The 17918-nt window shown below is 40.9% G+C and overlaps 1 non-coding gene across 1 annotated transcript; it reads right to left on the reverse strand.

Annotated features, from left to right (window-relative positions):
- Positions 1-17322: 17322 nt before the first annotated feature.
- On the reverse strand, positions 17323-17430 carry LOC122283558. The gene has a single exon (XR_006230957.1). It is a non-coding gene; the product is annotated as a small nucleolar RNA R71 (small nucleolar RNA).
- Positions 17431-17918: the final 488 nt, after the last annotated feature.

The raw sequence follows: 17918 nt of genomic DNA on the forward strand, positions 1-17918 counted from the left end.
TACGAATTGTTTATAGTCAAGTTTACATTCATGTACGTTCTCGTGAAGTTAAGTTATTGTTCAATTCATGGTTATTATTAAATCATGGTAACCCCATGAGATAAGGCTACTCAATCATGGTAACCCTATGAGATTAGACTACACAATCATGGTAACTCAATGAGGTAAGACTACTCAATCATGGTAGCCCCATGAGATAAGGCTACGCAATAATGGTAACCCCATGAGATAAGACTATGCAATTATGGTAACCCCATGAGATAAGACTACTCAATCATGGTAACCCCATGATATAAGACTACTCTATCATGGTGACTCCATGAGACAAGAATATGTTCAAATTCACGTTCATGTTATCCTATGTTCACATTCACGTTATATTTCAAGTTCGCACTCATGTCATGTTACGTTTACATCACATTCACGTTATGTTTCAAGTTCATATTCATGTATGTTATGTTCACATTTACGTTATGTTTCAAGTTTACATTCATGTTATGTTATGTTCACGTCCATATTATGTTTCAAGTCACGTTCATGCTATATTCCAAGTCCATATTATGTTTTAAGTTCATGCTCATGTCATGTTACGTTTATGTCACGTTCACGTTATGTTTCAAGTTCATATTCATGTATGTTATGTTCACATTCACGTTATGTTTCAAGTTTACATTCATGTTATGCTATGTTCACGTCCATATTATGTTTCAAGTTCACGTTCATGCTATATTTATGACGCCCCCAAATCCCACGTACGGATATGAGAAAATCGAGACGTCGGGACGATGACAACATGGGTCACCACCCTATCGCCAAGTGTCAAGTGTGTGTCTATGCAACAAGTGTACAAGAGAAAACACGCAGCGGATAAACAAGTCATATAACTAAGTACCAGAATTTTTCTTGGTTTAATACAAAGCCGTTCAAACCATACATAATAAAATATTACAAGCTACAAATATTGTTTCAAAACCAGCTACAAGACATAAACTCCAACTCAATACTCCGGCGGAGCTGCCTCCTCAAGCTCAGCCTCCTCCTCCTCGATCTTTGCATCAAAATCTACGGTACCAAAAATGATGCCGCAAGTAAGTAAAGATCCAAACGCCACAAGATAAAAACATATTAAGCTCAACAATATGCATGAAAGAATGCAAACACACATGTCCCATAAAAACCACATTTTTACATGCGTGCCAAAATCCCATTTTGGCCCAAAACATAACCTTTAAAACCAGTATTGCCATTATCCCAGATAATGGCCCAAACCACCATTTTCCCAGAAAATGAATCACAAAGCCTCAACTTAACCTCACCATTTTCTTAGAAAATGGCCCGTATCTGAAATCCATAAAACCGATCCAATTATTGCATGCACCATGATCTCCCCTAGGGATCATCCACACACTCTGGCTCCTGTGCCACACCGTAGGTAACGACTATGCGTGTGACACCTAAACGAGCGATGCCCAGTACTCGCACCCAGAGCGTCCCTGGACCAGACCATCCTCTAGTCCCTGCCACTCTAGGGACCATGAAGTCGACATGACAACATTACCGTATCATACGATCCGGTTGTCGCTCCGTGACAACCCAGGGAATGTCACTCAGTATTATCCACTCTCGAGTCGCCAGAGGAGCTCCACCGAGATAATACCCCATCCTGGCTTGGGGTGGTGATACACACACACCTGAAAATCCATTTACATGATTAAAACCGGATTTTCTCGAATAAATTAAAATGCACATGAATGCTTCATGTAATGCACGCCTCAAGGCACAATTAACCAACCAATCACAAGACAATCAAACCAAGCAACTCCGTCCTCAATCCATCCGACCCCCGAACTCCTCGGACTCAGTCCGGAATCAACCAACCAGTCCAATAATTAATTGTAAAAGCAATAATATATTTAAATCTAAAATAAGGTATTTTTCGAAAGCTTACGACGTTGCAAATGACGGAGGAAAAGCAACGTAACAATGTATTTTACACTTTGGCCGTGGGTTATAAATTACCCACTTTCGAACGGGGACAAACCAAGACACGAAATTGATAGGGAATGGTCTAGAGATGTTTATGAATCTAATGGAAGTGAGTTTTGGCCGTGGGTGGTGGTGGAAGTGCAAAAAGGGGCTGAACGGAGTTGAGCTCGTGGGAGCTGCTCCGGCAACAGATTGGGGCCGAAAATGAGTGGGTTAGGAAGGCCAGAGGTAGGGGATGAAGTGGTAAAAAGATGGTGGCCAGAGGTGGAGTGACGGCGCTGGAAATGGCTCAAAACCATGCGGAAAGATGGGGCTTTAGGGGGTTAACGACAGCTCGAATGGGGCTGAGTTTTGGTGGGATGGTGCGCCGGCCGGAGGGGAGTCAAACGGTGGTGGCTGTGTCGGCCATGTCGGCCGGCGGCGGCGGGTTTGGGTGAAGAACAAATTGGCAACGGGAGAGAGGAGAGAGAGCTCGTGCGTGCAGGAGGGGAAAACCGGGGAAGAAAACAAGAAGAAAAAAGAAAGAAAAGGAAAGAAAAAGAAAAGAGAAAAAGAAAAAAGGAAAAAAGGAAAGGATGAGGGAAAGAAATGAGGTCCAGTCCTCACCTCTGGAGTCCAAAAACTGATCCGACGAAAACGATTTTAAAAGCCGTAAAACGACTAAATTAAAATAAACACTACATCAAACTAAAATAAAACCAATTAAAATACAATAATTTAAAATAAAAGAACTAATATAATAATTAAATTAAAAACACTCATTTAGTGAAAATACACGTAAAAATGGGATATTACATCCTCCCCCCCTTAAAAATAAATTTCGTCCTCGAAATTTGTAAGATCAAACACTAACTTGAAAAAAGCCACATGATTCCACTGAGATCAAGATTAAGAAATGTACCGTCATTTACTCAAACAAGTAGGGGTACTGCTCCCTCATGTCAGCTACTCTCTCCCAAGAGAAATCTTGAGCTAACGGATCTCCCCATGCCACCTTTACCAGAGGTATCGTCTTGGATCTCAATTGTTGCTCTTTCCAATCCATAATCTACGATGGAACAACCTCATAAGTAAGGTCCGATTGCAACTGAATACTCTCTGGGTTGACAAAGCGCGGCTCTTGTTGTCCAAAACTCTTCTTCAAGGATGATACATGGAAGACATCGTGAATATCCCCAAAATATTATGGCAAAGCAATTCTATAAGCGACGGACCCTACCTTTTCCAAAATCTGAAAAGGGCCGACATATCTCGGATCCAGTTTCCTCCTTTTACCAAAACGCTTAACTCCTTTCATGCGAGAGACTTTGAGATAAACCCAATCACCTTCTTCAAAAGATAACTCTCTCCTCCTTGTATCAGCGTAGCTTTTCTGACGACTCTGAGCTATTGACATTTTATCCCTGATAATCCAAACTTGACTTTGCATCTCCTGAATTATTTCGGGCCCAATTATTTTATTCTCCCCGACTTCATCCCAACACAAAGGCGATCTGCACTTCCTCCCATAAAGAGCTTCATAAGGAGCCATCTGAATGGACGCATGGAAGCTATTATTATACGCAAATTCTATGAGCGGCAAGTGATTTTCCCAACTCCCTTGAAATTCCATAACACATGCTCGCAACATGTCTTCAAGGGTCTGAATAATGCGCTCTGATTGGCCGTTCGTCTGTGGGTGATATGCAGTACTAAACTTCAACTTAGTACCCAATGCTGCCTGCAAACTTTTCCAAAACTAAGATGTGAACCTTGGGTCCCTATCCGACACAATATTCTTCGATATACTGTGCAACCGCACTATCTCCTTCATGTACAAGCGAGTCAACTTACCCAAGGAATCAGTGTTATTAACAGGCAAGAAATGAGCACTCTTCATTAACTGGTCAACAATTACCCAAATCGAGTTCTTCCCACTAGGAGTCCTCGGCAAGCCCACTACAAAATCCATCGTGATGTCGTCTCACTTCCACTCAGGAATAGGGAGGGGTTGGAGCATACCGGCGGGTCTTTGATGCTCGGCCTTGACTTGACGGCATGTGTGGCATCTTTCGATACACAAGGCAATATCCTTCTTCATTCCATCCCATCAATAATTTTTCTTCAAGTCCCGGTACATCTTCGTACTACCAGGATGGACTGAATAAGGGGCCGCATGAGCTTCTGCCATGATCCGCTCCTTAAATTCTAAATCTTTGGGGACCACTCTACGATCTCAGAACCGAAGAATTCCATCTTTATCCATACTATAGTGCATCGGCCCTCGAGATTTTCTGACTCTTTTTCTAATATCCAATAGCTTCTGATCCTTCCTTTGAAAAGTCTTCAATTCCTCAAAATTAGCTACTCGAATATCAAGAATTCAAGATAATATTTCCTCTTGCTGTGAACTTTCAATAAGGAGTCTTCTCATCCCGCAAAGTAAAGAATCCAATTCTGACGATTCGGCTTCATCTTCCAAGTGCGACTTTAGACTCAAAGCATCTGCAACTATATTTGCCTTCCCCGGATGATACTTGATCTCGCACTAGTAGTCACTGATTAACTCTAGCCATCGCCTCTGCCTCATGTTCAGAGTCTTCTGGGAAAACAAGTGCTTCAAGCTCTTATGATAGGTGTATACTTCGCAAGCTTCCCCATACAAAAAGTGCCGCCAGATCTTAAGAGCAAAAACAATCACAGCCAATTCCAAATCGTGCGTCGGATAATTCTTCTCATGATCCTTTAGCTGATGGGATGCATAAGCAACAACCCGTCCCTCCTGCATAAGGACACAACCCAATCCAAATTTAGACACATCGCTGAAAACTACGAATGGCTTATGCGATTCTGGAAGTGCCAACACTGGTGCAGTTGTCAACCTGTTCTTCAATTCTTGAAAGCTTCTCTCACACTTGTCTGACCAAATAAATTCTGCATTCTTTCTAGTCAAAGCAGAGAGAGCTCCGGATAAGCAAGAAAATCCCTCCACAAATCTTCGGTAATATCCGGCAAGTCCCAAGAAACTCCGGATCTCACTCACGGTCGTCGAATGCTGCCATGACAAAATGGCTTCCACCTTACTAGGATCAACAGCCATCCCATCTCGGGAAATCACATGCCCAAGAAATCTGACTTCCTCCAACCAGAATTCACATTTGCTGAGCTTGGCATACAACTGATGTTCTCTTAATTTCCCAAGAACTAGATGAAGATGATAAACATGCTCTTCAAAATCTCGAGAATAAATCAAAATATCATCAATGAACACTACCACAAAGAAATCCAAATAAGGTCGAAATACCCGATTCATTAAATCCATGAAAGCAGCAGGGGCATTGGCTAACCCAAACGGCATCACCTTAAATTCATAATGCCCATATCTCGATCTGAAAGCAGTTCTGGGTATACCCTTATCCCTTATCCTCAACTGGTAGTATCCTGATCTCAAATCAATCTTCGAGAACACAGCTGCTCCTTGAAGCTGATCAAACAAATCGTCAATCCGTGGGAGAGGATATTTATTCTTGATGGTCACCTTATTTAGTTTCCGATAATCGATGCACATTCTGAGGGTACCATCTTTCTTTTTAACAAACAGCACTAGCGCACTCCACGGCGAGGTACTTGGTTCAATAAACCCCTTATCCACCAACTCTTGCAACTGAGTTTTCAACTCTTTTAATTCAGCCGGTGCCATACGGTAAGGAGCTTTATGTACAGGGGCCGCTCCATGTTCCAAGTCAATAACAAACTCCATTTCATGAACAGGGGGGTAGCCCAGGCAAGTCATCCACAAACACGTCAGGAAATTCTTCCACAACGGGAATATCTACCAATGATTTCTTCTCGGACGACGAAGACACCATTTGGACTAAGAAGGCATCCGCTCCACATGCAATCTCTCTTCTTGCTTGAATTGCTGATATAACTACCGGCTTTTCTTTTAGCTTACTCCTTGCAAATTCCAAATAATCCCCATCTGGAAGCTGAAAGCTAATAACCTGACTTCTGCAATTAATACTCGCAGAATATCGATATAGCCAATCCATCCCAAGGATGATATCAAATCCCAACAGCTTAAATACAACCAAATCTACATTGAGAAACCTTCCACCAAAATTTAAAGGGCAACCCAAAGCAACTTTGGAATACCACACCAGTACACCATTTAGTAGAGCCACTACCAATGACTTTGGCAAAGGTTCCGTAACCAGATTACATATCCGAGCGAAAGTGGAAGATACAAACGACTGAGATGCACCCGAATCAAACAAAGTGCAAGCATAAAATTCATATAAACGGACTCTCCCTGAACCAAACACATTAACCCATGAAATCCAAAATAAAGAAGAAACCAAAACACACCAAAAATCAAATCCAAAATTAAATTAAATTAGATCCATACCTGTAATCACTCTAGCATCATGGGTCGTTGGTGCCTCATCATCAACATCTCCAGGTGTAACAACATAAACCCGGGCTTGCACTATTTGCCTCTGATTTGTTCTTCCACCACGTCTACCTCCACGGCTTCCTTGAACTGGCCTAGGACACTCACGAAAAAAGTGCCCCTGCTGGCCACAATTATAGCATCGAGCCCCACCTGAAGGGCACTCACCCACATGGGCTCTATTACAACTCCCGCAAACTGGCACCCATCCTCCTATACGTACACTTGAGGCTGCTTGTAGTTGAGTCCCGATCCGCTACACAAATTTCTGAGGAGAACCAGAGCTACTTCATTCGCCTATAAAACTCCGCCTCTTATGTCCTGGGGGGGAGCCCATACTCAAATTATTCTCTCGCTCTGCAAGAGTGGCCAAGTCCACTAAATCCTGAAAGGTGAAAATCTGGTGGCAGACCACCATTCTACGTATATCAGGACGCAGACCCTCCTGGAAACGCTCGGCCTACATCTCCTCCGTGGCGATGAGGTGGGGAGCAAATCGCCCAAGCTCTATAAATCTTCGGGCATACTGTTCCACGATCATACTCCCTTGGACTAAGCTTGAGAACTCTCTTGATTTTTGCTGCCTCACAGAAGCGGAAAAAAATCGGTCATTAAATTCTTTCTTAAAGCACTGCCAGGTCACAGCGGCAAAAGATCCCAATTCTGACTCCAGCATTACCCTTTTTGTATCCCACCACTCAGAAGTAGTGCCTTGTAACAGATAGCTGGCATAAAGTACTTGTTGCACCTCCGCGCAACCACATACTTCAAAAGTTCTTTCTAAGTCTCTAACCCACTTCCCAGCCCGAAGTGGATCCTCTTCTCCCATGAAGGGTGGAGTTCTATGCGCTAGAAAGCGCTCATAGGTGCATCCAGCTTGCACCACTCCACACGACCCTCCTTGTTGTATCCAAGGCCCTCTTTGTTGTGGCTAAGGACCTCCTTTTTGTGGCCAAGGTCCTCCTTGTTGTGGCCTAAAATTTTGCTGCATGAACTCAGTCATTTGCCTTATCGCTTGAGCTATAGCATCATCTCTCGGCGTATCGTCCCGAGGCTCTTGAGTAGACTTTCTTGGCCTCACCATCTTCCTGCCACAACACAACCTTTGACCCCCTCTAAGAAAAACAAATAAAACCAACAACGTAAAACCAAAAACCAAAACCAAACGACATAACAAGAAAATAGCATATACTGTTTTTTGAAAGGAAAGTTGCTTGTATATTCAACTTAATGACAAAGAAGAGTACATATTACAATTAGGCTGACCGACCCTTGTAGATGACTCCTCAGAAATTTCTAAAGCTTCCTTAGCTAAACAATGAGCTTTTTGATTGCCACATCTCTTAACAAAAGAGACACTGAAATGAACAAATCTAGTGAGAAAGTTTCTAGTGTCTGACATGACCAAACCTACACTATCCCAACTCTCCTTGTGAAGACCAAGACCTTGGACAACCTGCAGAGAATCACCCTCCAAGATTACTGAGGACAGGTTCAACTCGGATGCAAACATAGCAGCTTGAAGTCCTCCTATAGCCTCTGCCAGCAATGGAGCAACACAGCCTTCCTTAGCTACCTTCTTTATAGCAACCACACTACCCCTATGGTCTCGAGCTATCAGACCAATCCCTACCCTGTAACGAGCTACACTCAAAGCTGCATCCCAATTTATCTTAACAACACCCTCTGGTGGTGGGGTCCAACTTGATGCCTGGTTGGTGTGCAATGGGAGGTTGACATTGGAACCACCTGAGCTAGTTTAAAGGCCTCAAGTTGATGGGCCACCGCCCTCTGTGCTAGAACTTTAGGATGTAGAAAGGATCCCTCAAGAACCAACTTGTTTCTCCTCTGCCATATATCCCTTGTTGTCATAGCAAAAGTCCCCAATGTTTGTATGTCACATTGGTCCCTTAACCCCTCAATTATCTTGAAGAAACTCTCTGCCCTCACAGAGCTCTTTTGGATTCTTTTTGGTCCATAACTCCACACATCCATGGCTGAGGGACAGTTCCACAGAATATGGCCTACTGTCTCATCAGAACTGCAGCAGACTGGGCACAAAGGAGAGCTCACTATCTTCTTCTTGAAAAGATTCGACATTGTGGGCAGTGACTCTAAGCAAGCTCTCCATAGGAAGACCTTAACTGCATTGGGGATCTTTAGTTTCCAAAAACAAGTCCAGTTTTTGAAATTAAGTGCTCCACCTGATGACTGACCCTTCTAACTTGTTGTGAGTTCCTTTTGCAAATGATATGCACTCCTAACTATGAATCCACCATCCTTGGTTCCTAGCCAGACAAGTCTATCCTTTGCCCCACTCGTGCTCACATGAATCTTCTGGATAATTGCAGCATTTGTAGGGCCAAGCAATCTTAAGATCTTTTCTCTGTCCCACTGCTTGGTGTCTTCATTTATTAGTTCAGCTACCAAAGTTTCCTCAACAATGTTTTGCCCGTGTCCCTGAACCATAAAGGATGAAGGTTGAGGTAACAATCTATCCTTCCACATTTTGGTCTCCTTTCCATTACCAATTCTCCACATAGATCCTTTCTCAATTAGAGCACTTGAGGACCAAATACTCCTCCAGATAAGAGATGGTCTGGCCCCCAATTTGGCCTGAAGAAAGCTAGAGTTTCTGAAGTATTTTGCCTTGAGGACTTGGGAGGCTAGAGATGCAAGGAACTGGATGATGCACCAAGCTTGCTTAGCCAGGAGTGCTGTGTTGAAGCTCTCAAAATCTCGGAACCCCATCCCTCCTAATTCCTTTGATCTTCCCATTTGACTCCAAGAGACCCAATGTACTTTATTTCCTTTATCCTGTTTGCCCCACCAGAATTGGTTCATCACTTTGTTGATTTCCTTCAATATCACCTTTGGAGCTTGAAAACTCCCATACTATACGTTGGAAGAGCCTAGATGACTGCTTTGAGGAGAATCTCTTTCCCTGCCTGTGAAAGGAGCTTTGTCTTCCAGTTGGTCACTTTGCTTCTTACTCTGTCAAGAATGCTTTTGTATGATTTGTACCTTGATCTACCCACCAGAGAAGGCAGACCAAGATACCTCTCATAGCACTTTGTAGCTCTAGTTCCAGTTATCCCCAAGATGTATTCTTTAGCTTCTGGTTTAGTGTTTGCACTGAAGTAGATTGAAGTTTTATCTTTGTTGATCTTCTGACCCGAGGCCCCTTTATAAATACTGAGTAGAGAGTTAACAGTGGCCCATTCCTCAGCTTGTGCTCTACAAAACAACAAGCAATCATCTGCAAAAAGCAAGTGGTTGATGTTGATCTGGCCCTTACCTACAGGAAAGCCATGAATTCCTCTGTTCCTTTCAGCATGGTTAAGGAGACTACTAAGTACTTCAGACACTAGCATGAATAGTTATGGGGAGAGGGGATCCCCTACCTAATGCCTCTTGAGGGTTTAAAAAAACCTTGGGAGGACCCACTAAGGAGCAGAGAGTAAGACACACTTGTTACACAGCCCATAACCAACCTAATCCACTTCTCAGAAAATCCCAGCTTAACCATAACAGCATGTAAGAAGCCCCACTCAACCCTGTCGTATGCTTTGCTCATATCAAGCTTAATGGCCATATGACTTTGCTGTCTCCCTCTTCTAATTGACATAGAATGCATGGTTTCAAAAGCTACTATTACATTATCAAGGATCAATCTCTCGGGGACAAAGGCACTTTGTGTTTGGGAGACAATTTGAGGGAGGATCAACTTAAGTCTATTGGAAAGGACCTTAGATACTACTTTGTATAAAACATTACACAGCGAGATAGGTCTGAATTCCATGACAGTTTTAGGGCCTTTTACCTTGGGAATGAGCGCTATAAAAGTTTTGTTGATACCACTATATCTCCCCCTGAATTGAGGACCTCTAGGACAGCTTGAGTAACTTTATCACCAAAAATGTTCCAGTGAGCTTGGTAGAATTCAGCAGGGAATCCATCTGGTCCTGGGGAACTGAGGGGGTTCATCTGAAACAAAGCTTCTTTTACCTCACCAACTGAGAATTCTGCATCAAGTAAGGAGTTCATGTTCCTATCCACTTTCCTGTCGAGCCTGGCTATGCACCCACCAATTTCCATAGGATTACTTGAAGAGAAAAGGGACTGGTAGTAATTCTCAAAGCACTTAGAGATTTCCTCTAAGTCCTTGGTCAGGCTACCATCTTCTATAACCAAGCAATTGATCTCATTAGTTTTCCACCTCTGATTGGCACATCTGTGGAAGAACTTGGAATTAATATCTCCATGTTTGAGCCAAGCTTGCTTTGCCCTTTGTTTCCATTGTTGGTGACATAACTAAAATAAATAAATGCAAACAAGCTAGCTCAAATAAATTCAAAACAAATCAAACATGTCAAATAGCAACTTTACATAAACTAAATTTTAAAACACAAGTTTAAAAACTTTATGGTACTACACCTACGGGACATGTGGTTTTACCTAGAGCCAAACTGCTCTAATACCACCTGTGACGCCCCCAAATCCCACGTACGGATACGGGGAAATCGAGACGTCGGGATGATGACAATACGGGTCACCACCTTATCACCAATTGCCAAGTGTGTGTACATGCAACAAGTGTACAAGAGAAAACACGCAGTGGATAAACAAGTCATATAACTAAGTACCAGAATTTTTCTTGGTTTAGTACAAACCCGTTCAAAACATACATAATAAAATAATACAAGCTACAAATATTGTTTCAAAGCCAACTATAAGACATAAACTCCACCTCAATACTTCGGCGGAGCCACCTCCTTCGGCTCAGCCTCCTCCTCCTCCTCGATCTCTGCATCAAAATCTACGGTACCAAAAATGGTGCCGTAGGTAAGTAAAGATCCAAACGCCACAAGATAAAAACATATTAAGCTCAACAATATGCATGAAAGAATGCAAACGCACATGTCCCATAAAAACCACACTTTTACAAGCACGCCAAAATCCCATTTTGGCCCAAAACATAACCTTTAAAACTAGTCTTGCCATTATCCCAGATAATGGCCCAAACCACCATTTTCCCAGAAAATGGATCACAAAGCCTCAACTTAACCTCACCATTTTCCCAAAAAAATGGCCCGTATCCGAAATCCATAAAACCGATCCAATTATTACATGCATCATGATCTCCCCTAGGGATCATCCGCACACTCTGGCTCCTGTGCCACACCGCAGGTAACGACTACGCGTGTGATACCTAAACAAGCGATGCCCAGTACTCGCGCCCAGCGCTTCCCTGGACCAGGCCATCCTCTAGTCCCTGTCACTCTAGGGACCACGTTGTCGACACGACAGCGTTACCGTATCGTACGATCCAGTCGTCGCCTAGCGACAACCCAGGGGATGTCACTCAGTATTATCCACTCCCGAGTGACCAGAGGAGCTCCACCGAGATAATACCACATCCCGACTTGGGGTCGTGATACACGCTCACCTGAAAATCCATTTACACGATTAAAACCGGATTTTCTCGAATAAATTAAAATGCACATAAATGCTTCATGCAATGCACGCCTCAAGGCACAATTAACCAACCAATCACAAAACAATCAAACCAAGCAACTCTGTCCTCATTCCATCCGAGCCCCGAACTCCTCAAACTCAGTCCGGAATCAATCAACCAGTCCAATAATTAATTGTAAAAGCAATAATATATTTAAATCTAAAATGAGGTTTTGAAAATACGTACAGCGTTATAAGGTATTTTTTGAAAGCTTACGACGTTGCAAACGGCGGAGGAAAAGCAATGTAACAGTGTATTTTACACTGTGGCCGTGGGTTATAAATTACCAACTTTTGAACGGGGACAAACCAAGACACGAAATTGATAGGGAATGGTCTAGAGATGTTTATGAAACTAATGGAAGTGAGTTTTGGCCGTGGGTGGTGGTGGAAATGGCGATGGAAGTGCAAAAAGAGGCTGAACGGAGTTGAGCTCGTGGGAGCTGCTCCGGCAACGGATCAAGGTCGAAAATGGGTGGGTTAGGATGACAAGAGGTAGAGGATGAAGTGGTAAAAAGATGGTGGCCGGAGGTGGAGCGACGACACAGAAAATGGCCCAAAATCGTGCGGAAAGATGGGGGCTCTAGGGGGTTAACGACGGCTCGGATGGGGCTAATTTTTGGTGGGGTGGTGCGCCGACCAGAGGGGAGTCGAACGGTGGTGGCTGTGTCAGCCACGTTGGCCGGCGGCGGTGGGTCTGGGTGAAGAATAGATCAGCGATGGGAGAGAGGAGAGAGAGCTCGTGCGTGCGGGAGGGGAAAATCGGGGGAAGAAAAGAAGAAGAAAAAAGAAAGAAAATGAAAGAAAAAGAAAAAGAAAAAGAAGAGAGAAAAAGAAAAAAGAAAAGATGAGGGAAAGAAATGATGTCCAATCCTAACCTCCAGAGTCCAAAAACTGATCCAACGAAAATGATTTTAAAAGCCGTAAAACGACTAAATTAGAATAAACACTACATCAAACTAAAATAAAACCAAATAAAATACAATAATTTAAAATAAAAGAACTAATATAATAATTAAATTAAAAACACTCTTTCAGTGAAAATACACATAAAAACGGGGTATCACAATGTTGCAAGTCCATATTATGTTTTAAGTTCACGTTCATGTCATGTGTCAAGTCAAGCTCAATTTACATTTCAGTTTCAAGTTATGTTAGTTATGCCATGTTATATGTCAAGTTATGCTATGCTTACTTGTGACTTTGATTATGCATTTATATTTTTACTGCCATGCATACATCATTAACCTGTATGGAAGTTTCTTGTTAACTTAACAAGGCATATTTCATATTTTGTTCAAAATTCCAAACATGTCATTTGAACCAACGATTTTAGCAAGTATCATTTGATCATAACATGAATATACAAGGTACAAACTAATAATAGTATGTGACAAGTGGTAATTCAATAATCCAATTTAAGAAACAAAAATGCAGAATTTACACCTAAATATAAGTACATTTTTCAAGAGTAAGGTACAGGCTAACTTACTAAGCTCTAAAAAGGATTTTTCTATGATCCAGCAAGTTGAAAGTATACATTGTAACTATTAGAATTTGGAAAACAAACATCAAAACCAAACATGTATGTCGTGTACTAGGGCTTATGCTTCATACCCTAATCAGCCATATGCTCTTCTTATGATTCTTGTAACATATAAACACATGGCTTGAGAAACACAAGTGAGTGTGTGTATGACAAGTGCGTTAGCACTCATCAAACCCTAATGGCCAAAAGTGTAATAGCCCACTAGAAACTCAGTGAATGAATTTATTTGGGCTCTAGGAATGTTGTGAAAACTTTGAAAAAGTTTCACGAATCAAACAATCGTGTAAGATTTAGTCTGTCAGCATAGTCAGTTTCTTACACACTTTTTAACTAAAACATAACCCTTGAATCTAAAAGTTTTGTCTCTTTTAAAAACATCTCCAAGAACTCTAAAAGTTCAAAAACTTTCTTCCTATATGTCCATAACAAACTTCTAAGAACTAACATACTTTGAATCATCAAGTAAAATCACCAAAAGTCAAAAAAATTCATCTAGAAGTCCTCGGCTTCAAACACTTCACCAAAAAATGTTTTACTCAAAAGTCTGGTTTTGAACAAACCACTTGATCCGAAACATCTATGAAAAAAATCACAAACCAACAACATCATATGATTTAAAAACATGTTCTAAAGTAGATCCAAGCATTAAAATCAAGATCACACGTCCAAAATTAAACCATAACATGGATCTAACAACAAACCTCGACTTAATGGCCTAACCAAGTTTCCTCTTGCATAAAAATCATATCTTTAAAAATCAACACGAAAAATCTTGAAACTAGCATTCTAACATATAGATCAAAGACTTAGGATTGGCATGTAAAGATATCAAAGCCATTGGAGCATGACTTAACCACAATAGATCCAAGCTTTCACAAAACAAAAATTGTTTTGCTCCTTCAAGTTTCCCCTTTTTTTTTTTTTTCTAAGAATAGATTTCATCAAATGCTTATAAAATGCAACTAATTGATGAAGCGCTAAAACTGCATGATTAAGTTACTTAAGTGAATAAATTGTTTAATAAAAAAATGATTTAAGTACTTAATTATGCAATAGATCACAATACTTGAGTCAATTGATAATTCTGATATTCTTAGTGCTTTTGAAGATTTATAATGCAATTATTTCACATGAAAATAAATATTTCAATTTTATTCCTCTTATAACAGGAAAGAAGAGAAATGGAAGAATCGAGAAAAGCCCAAAGAGAGAGGTGTGGAAGAATTTTAAGCTGAGTGGTAGTCGGCTCGAGATATCCTATCATCCAATGGAGAGGATGGTGCTTTTGAACTGCTTTCTGAAAAAACCACAATGTTTCTTCCAAGTATTTTGTTACAACATCATGTACCAGTCTACAAGGCTGTGCAGGTGCCAGGGGAATTTGTCATTACCTTTCCTAGAGCATATCATGCAAGATTTAGCCATGGTTTTAATTGTGGAAAGGCAGTAAACAACACAGCTGGTAGATGGCCTCGTTCGGACAGCACACAGCCGGACAGCACTCACTACACGTGCTGACCATTGAAAGACAAGCAACTCACACATGCAATAAACCACACCAGCTCACACATGTAGAAAATGTGACAGCAACTCACACATGCAGCATCACTCGGACAGCACTCATTCGGACTCACACATGCAGACCAGCAGAACACTCACTCGGACAGCACTCATTCGGAAACACACATGCAGACCAGTAGAACACTCACTCGGACAACACTCATTCGGACGTGCAGCAGGTCAGCAGAAGAAAAAAAGAAGCAGCTGGCCTTCAACTTTGACAGAACAAAACCATGCACATGCACGTTGCAGGAGAAGAATGGGAGGCAGCACGTTGCAGACACTCGGACAGTAGCATAATTATTCTTCTTTCCAGATGCTTGAACATGCAGCAGCAGGAGATCACATGGGAAGACATATGGGCTCTTTACTTTTCAACTTGTTTTTATTCGGCTGGAGCTTTTCATTTCCTTCGGACAGTGCAGTAGCTTAGCTTGGATTGTTATTTTTTTTTCTTTCTTTTGTTTTCAGACGCTAGGCTGTAGTTTATCTTTCTTGCTGTTTCTTTTGTTTTTTTTCGTTCGGCTACAGCAGTAGCTTAGCTTGGAGTTTATTACTTTCTTTCATTTTCATTCGGTGCAATAGCTTAGCTTGGATTTTCTTCTTCCTTTCATTTTCATTCTTTCTTTTTGTTTTGGACGCTAGCAGCAGATTTTCATAGTTTTCTTTTGGTTTTACAATCGGCGCAGCAGAGTAGAGTAGATGATTATCACTTTACTTTTTCGTTTAGCTAGAGGCAGCTGGTTTTGTTTTTATTTTCATCTGGTTTTCATTCGTTTAGCGGGGAGCAGCAGAGTCTTTAGTTTATTTCTTTTCTTTTTCGTTTAGACAGGGGCGGCTAGCTAGTTTTCATTATTTCACTTTTTCAGTTTAGTCTTTTACGTTTTGGGACTAGAGAGTCGGCTGGTCTTATTTTTAGCTTAGTTTATTTTTATTTTGGGTATTTTTTTCTTAGATTTTCGCATGGTTCAACTTAGATTAATTTTTATTGCTACAAATATCATGTGTAACTAATTTCTAAAACTTGGGTTGTGGAATGAGACTTAATTTATTTTGGGTTCTAGTTTGATGCTATATTTTGTTGTTGAATGTTGATTTCACTAAGTTACTAGTTGAATTTAAATTGAAAATAGATTACGGATCTTGCTCTTGTTTTGTTGTTGACGTGAGGCACAACAAAAGCTTGAAAATTATCAAGGCTTCTCTCGATTGTTTGTTAATGTGTGTTTGGCTAGTAAAGTAGAGAATCCCTTAGAAAAAATATTGCAAAACTTGAGCATAACTTTTTATCTTCCGTTTATCAATGCCTTGACTGGATTATTAATCAAGAAAATTATCTAGAATCCGAAATAAAGATAGTCTCATACCCAACCCAAGTGTTCGTTAATTTGTTTTCTTTTTTAGAAACTCTAATTTCAACTTCGATTATCTTTTTGCATTGCATTTGAATTTTATTTTCATCTCTCATACTTGATTCATTTGTTACTCAAAAATCTCTTATACGCTTTGATAAACCATTGTCCCTGTGGAATACGATCTTGGACTTATCCTTGATACAGCTTGACACTTCTACACTTGGACGCACATTCGAAACCGAGTCAAGTTTTTGGCGCCGTTGCCGAGGACAACTGGTGCTTATTAGAGCATTCCTCTACTGCTGAGAGGTCGTTTGTGGAGCTGTGAACCTCTTCACAGCCTGGGTGACATCTAATCTTTTTCCCTTCTCTCTGTTTATTTTTCATGGTCTTTGATTATCTGCTCTTGTTTGTATGACTGGTTGGACTAGAGACCATACATCTTGACTGTTAAGGACATAATCATTGACATCTTTTAGCTCTGCATCATCTTCTGTTGAATCATCATCAGACACTGATAGCATCATGGCTGAAAATGAGCATCATGATAGGGAAGTGGAGAATCCAAACAGAACTCTTAGAGAATATCTTCAGCCTGTTAGGACTAGCACACCTTCTTGCATCATTTTACCTATTAATGCAAATGCTTTTAATTTCAAACCCGGGATGATTCCATTATTACCATACTTTCATGGTATGGAATCTGAAAACCCCTAGTTGCATATCAAAGAGTTTGAAGAAGTGTGTTCCACATTCATGGATAGAACATGCACTGATGAGGTCATAAGATTGAAACTGTTTCCATTTTCCTTAAAAGACAAGGCTAAGACATGGTTGAATTCTTTAAGACCAAGATCCATTGGAACTTGGGAAGAAATGCAAACTGAATTTTTAAAGAAATTTTTTCCCATGCATAGAACCAATGCCTTGAAAAGACAGATCATGAATTTTTGCCAAAAGGATGTGGAAACATTTTATCATTGTTGGGAACGATTCAAAGACCTTTTAAATGCATGTCCTCATCATGGATATGAGAATTGGAGGGTCATTAGTTTTTTTTATGAGGGTTTGCAACAAAAAATGAGACAATTTGTGGAAACAATGTGTAATGGAGAGTTTTTTAACAAAGAACCTGAGGAAGCTTTTGAATATTTTGATTATCTAGCTGAAAATGCACAATCATGGGATACATCTGATGTTCATGATAGGTCGGAAAGTTCAAGGACAATTTCAGGGGGTGGGAAATATAATCTAAGAGAAGTAGATGATTTGAATGCTAGGTTGGCTATGATTTCTAAGAAATTAGAAACCATAGAACTGAAGAAAGTGAATGAAGTACAAGCTGTACCTCAGATTACCTTGAGCTGTAATATTTGTGAGGGCCAAGGGCATTCAACTAAAGATTGCCCAACCATTCCAGCTTTTAAAGAAGTTCTTTTGGATCAATCTAATGCTGTTAATATGGTTGCTAAGTCTTTTTCAGGTCCTTATTCCAACACCTACAATTCAGGATGGAGAA

This window comes from Carya illinoinensis, chromosome 11 (genome assembly GCF_018687715.1).
Source record: "Carya illinoinensis cultivar Pawnee chromosome 11, C.illinoinensisPawnee_v1, whole genome shotgun sequence".
Taxonomy (NCBI): Eukaryota; Viridiplantae; Streptophyta; class Magnoliopsida; order Fagales; family Juglandaceae; genus Carya; species Carya illinoinensis.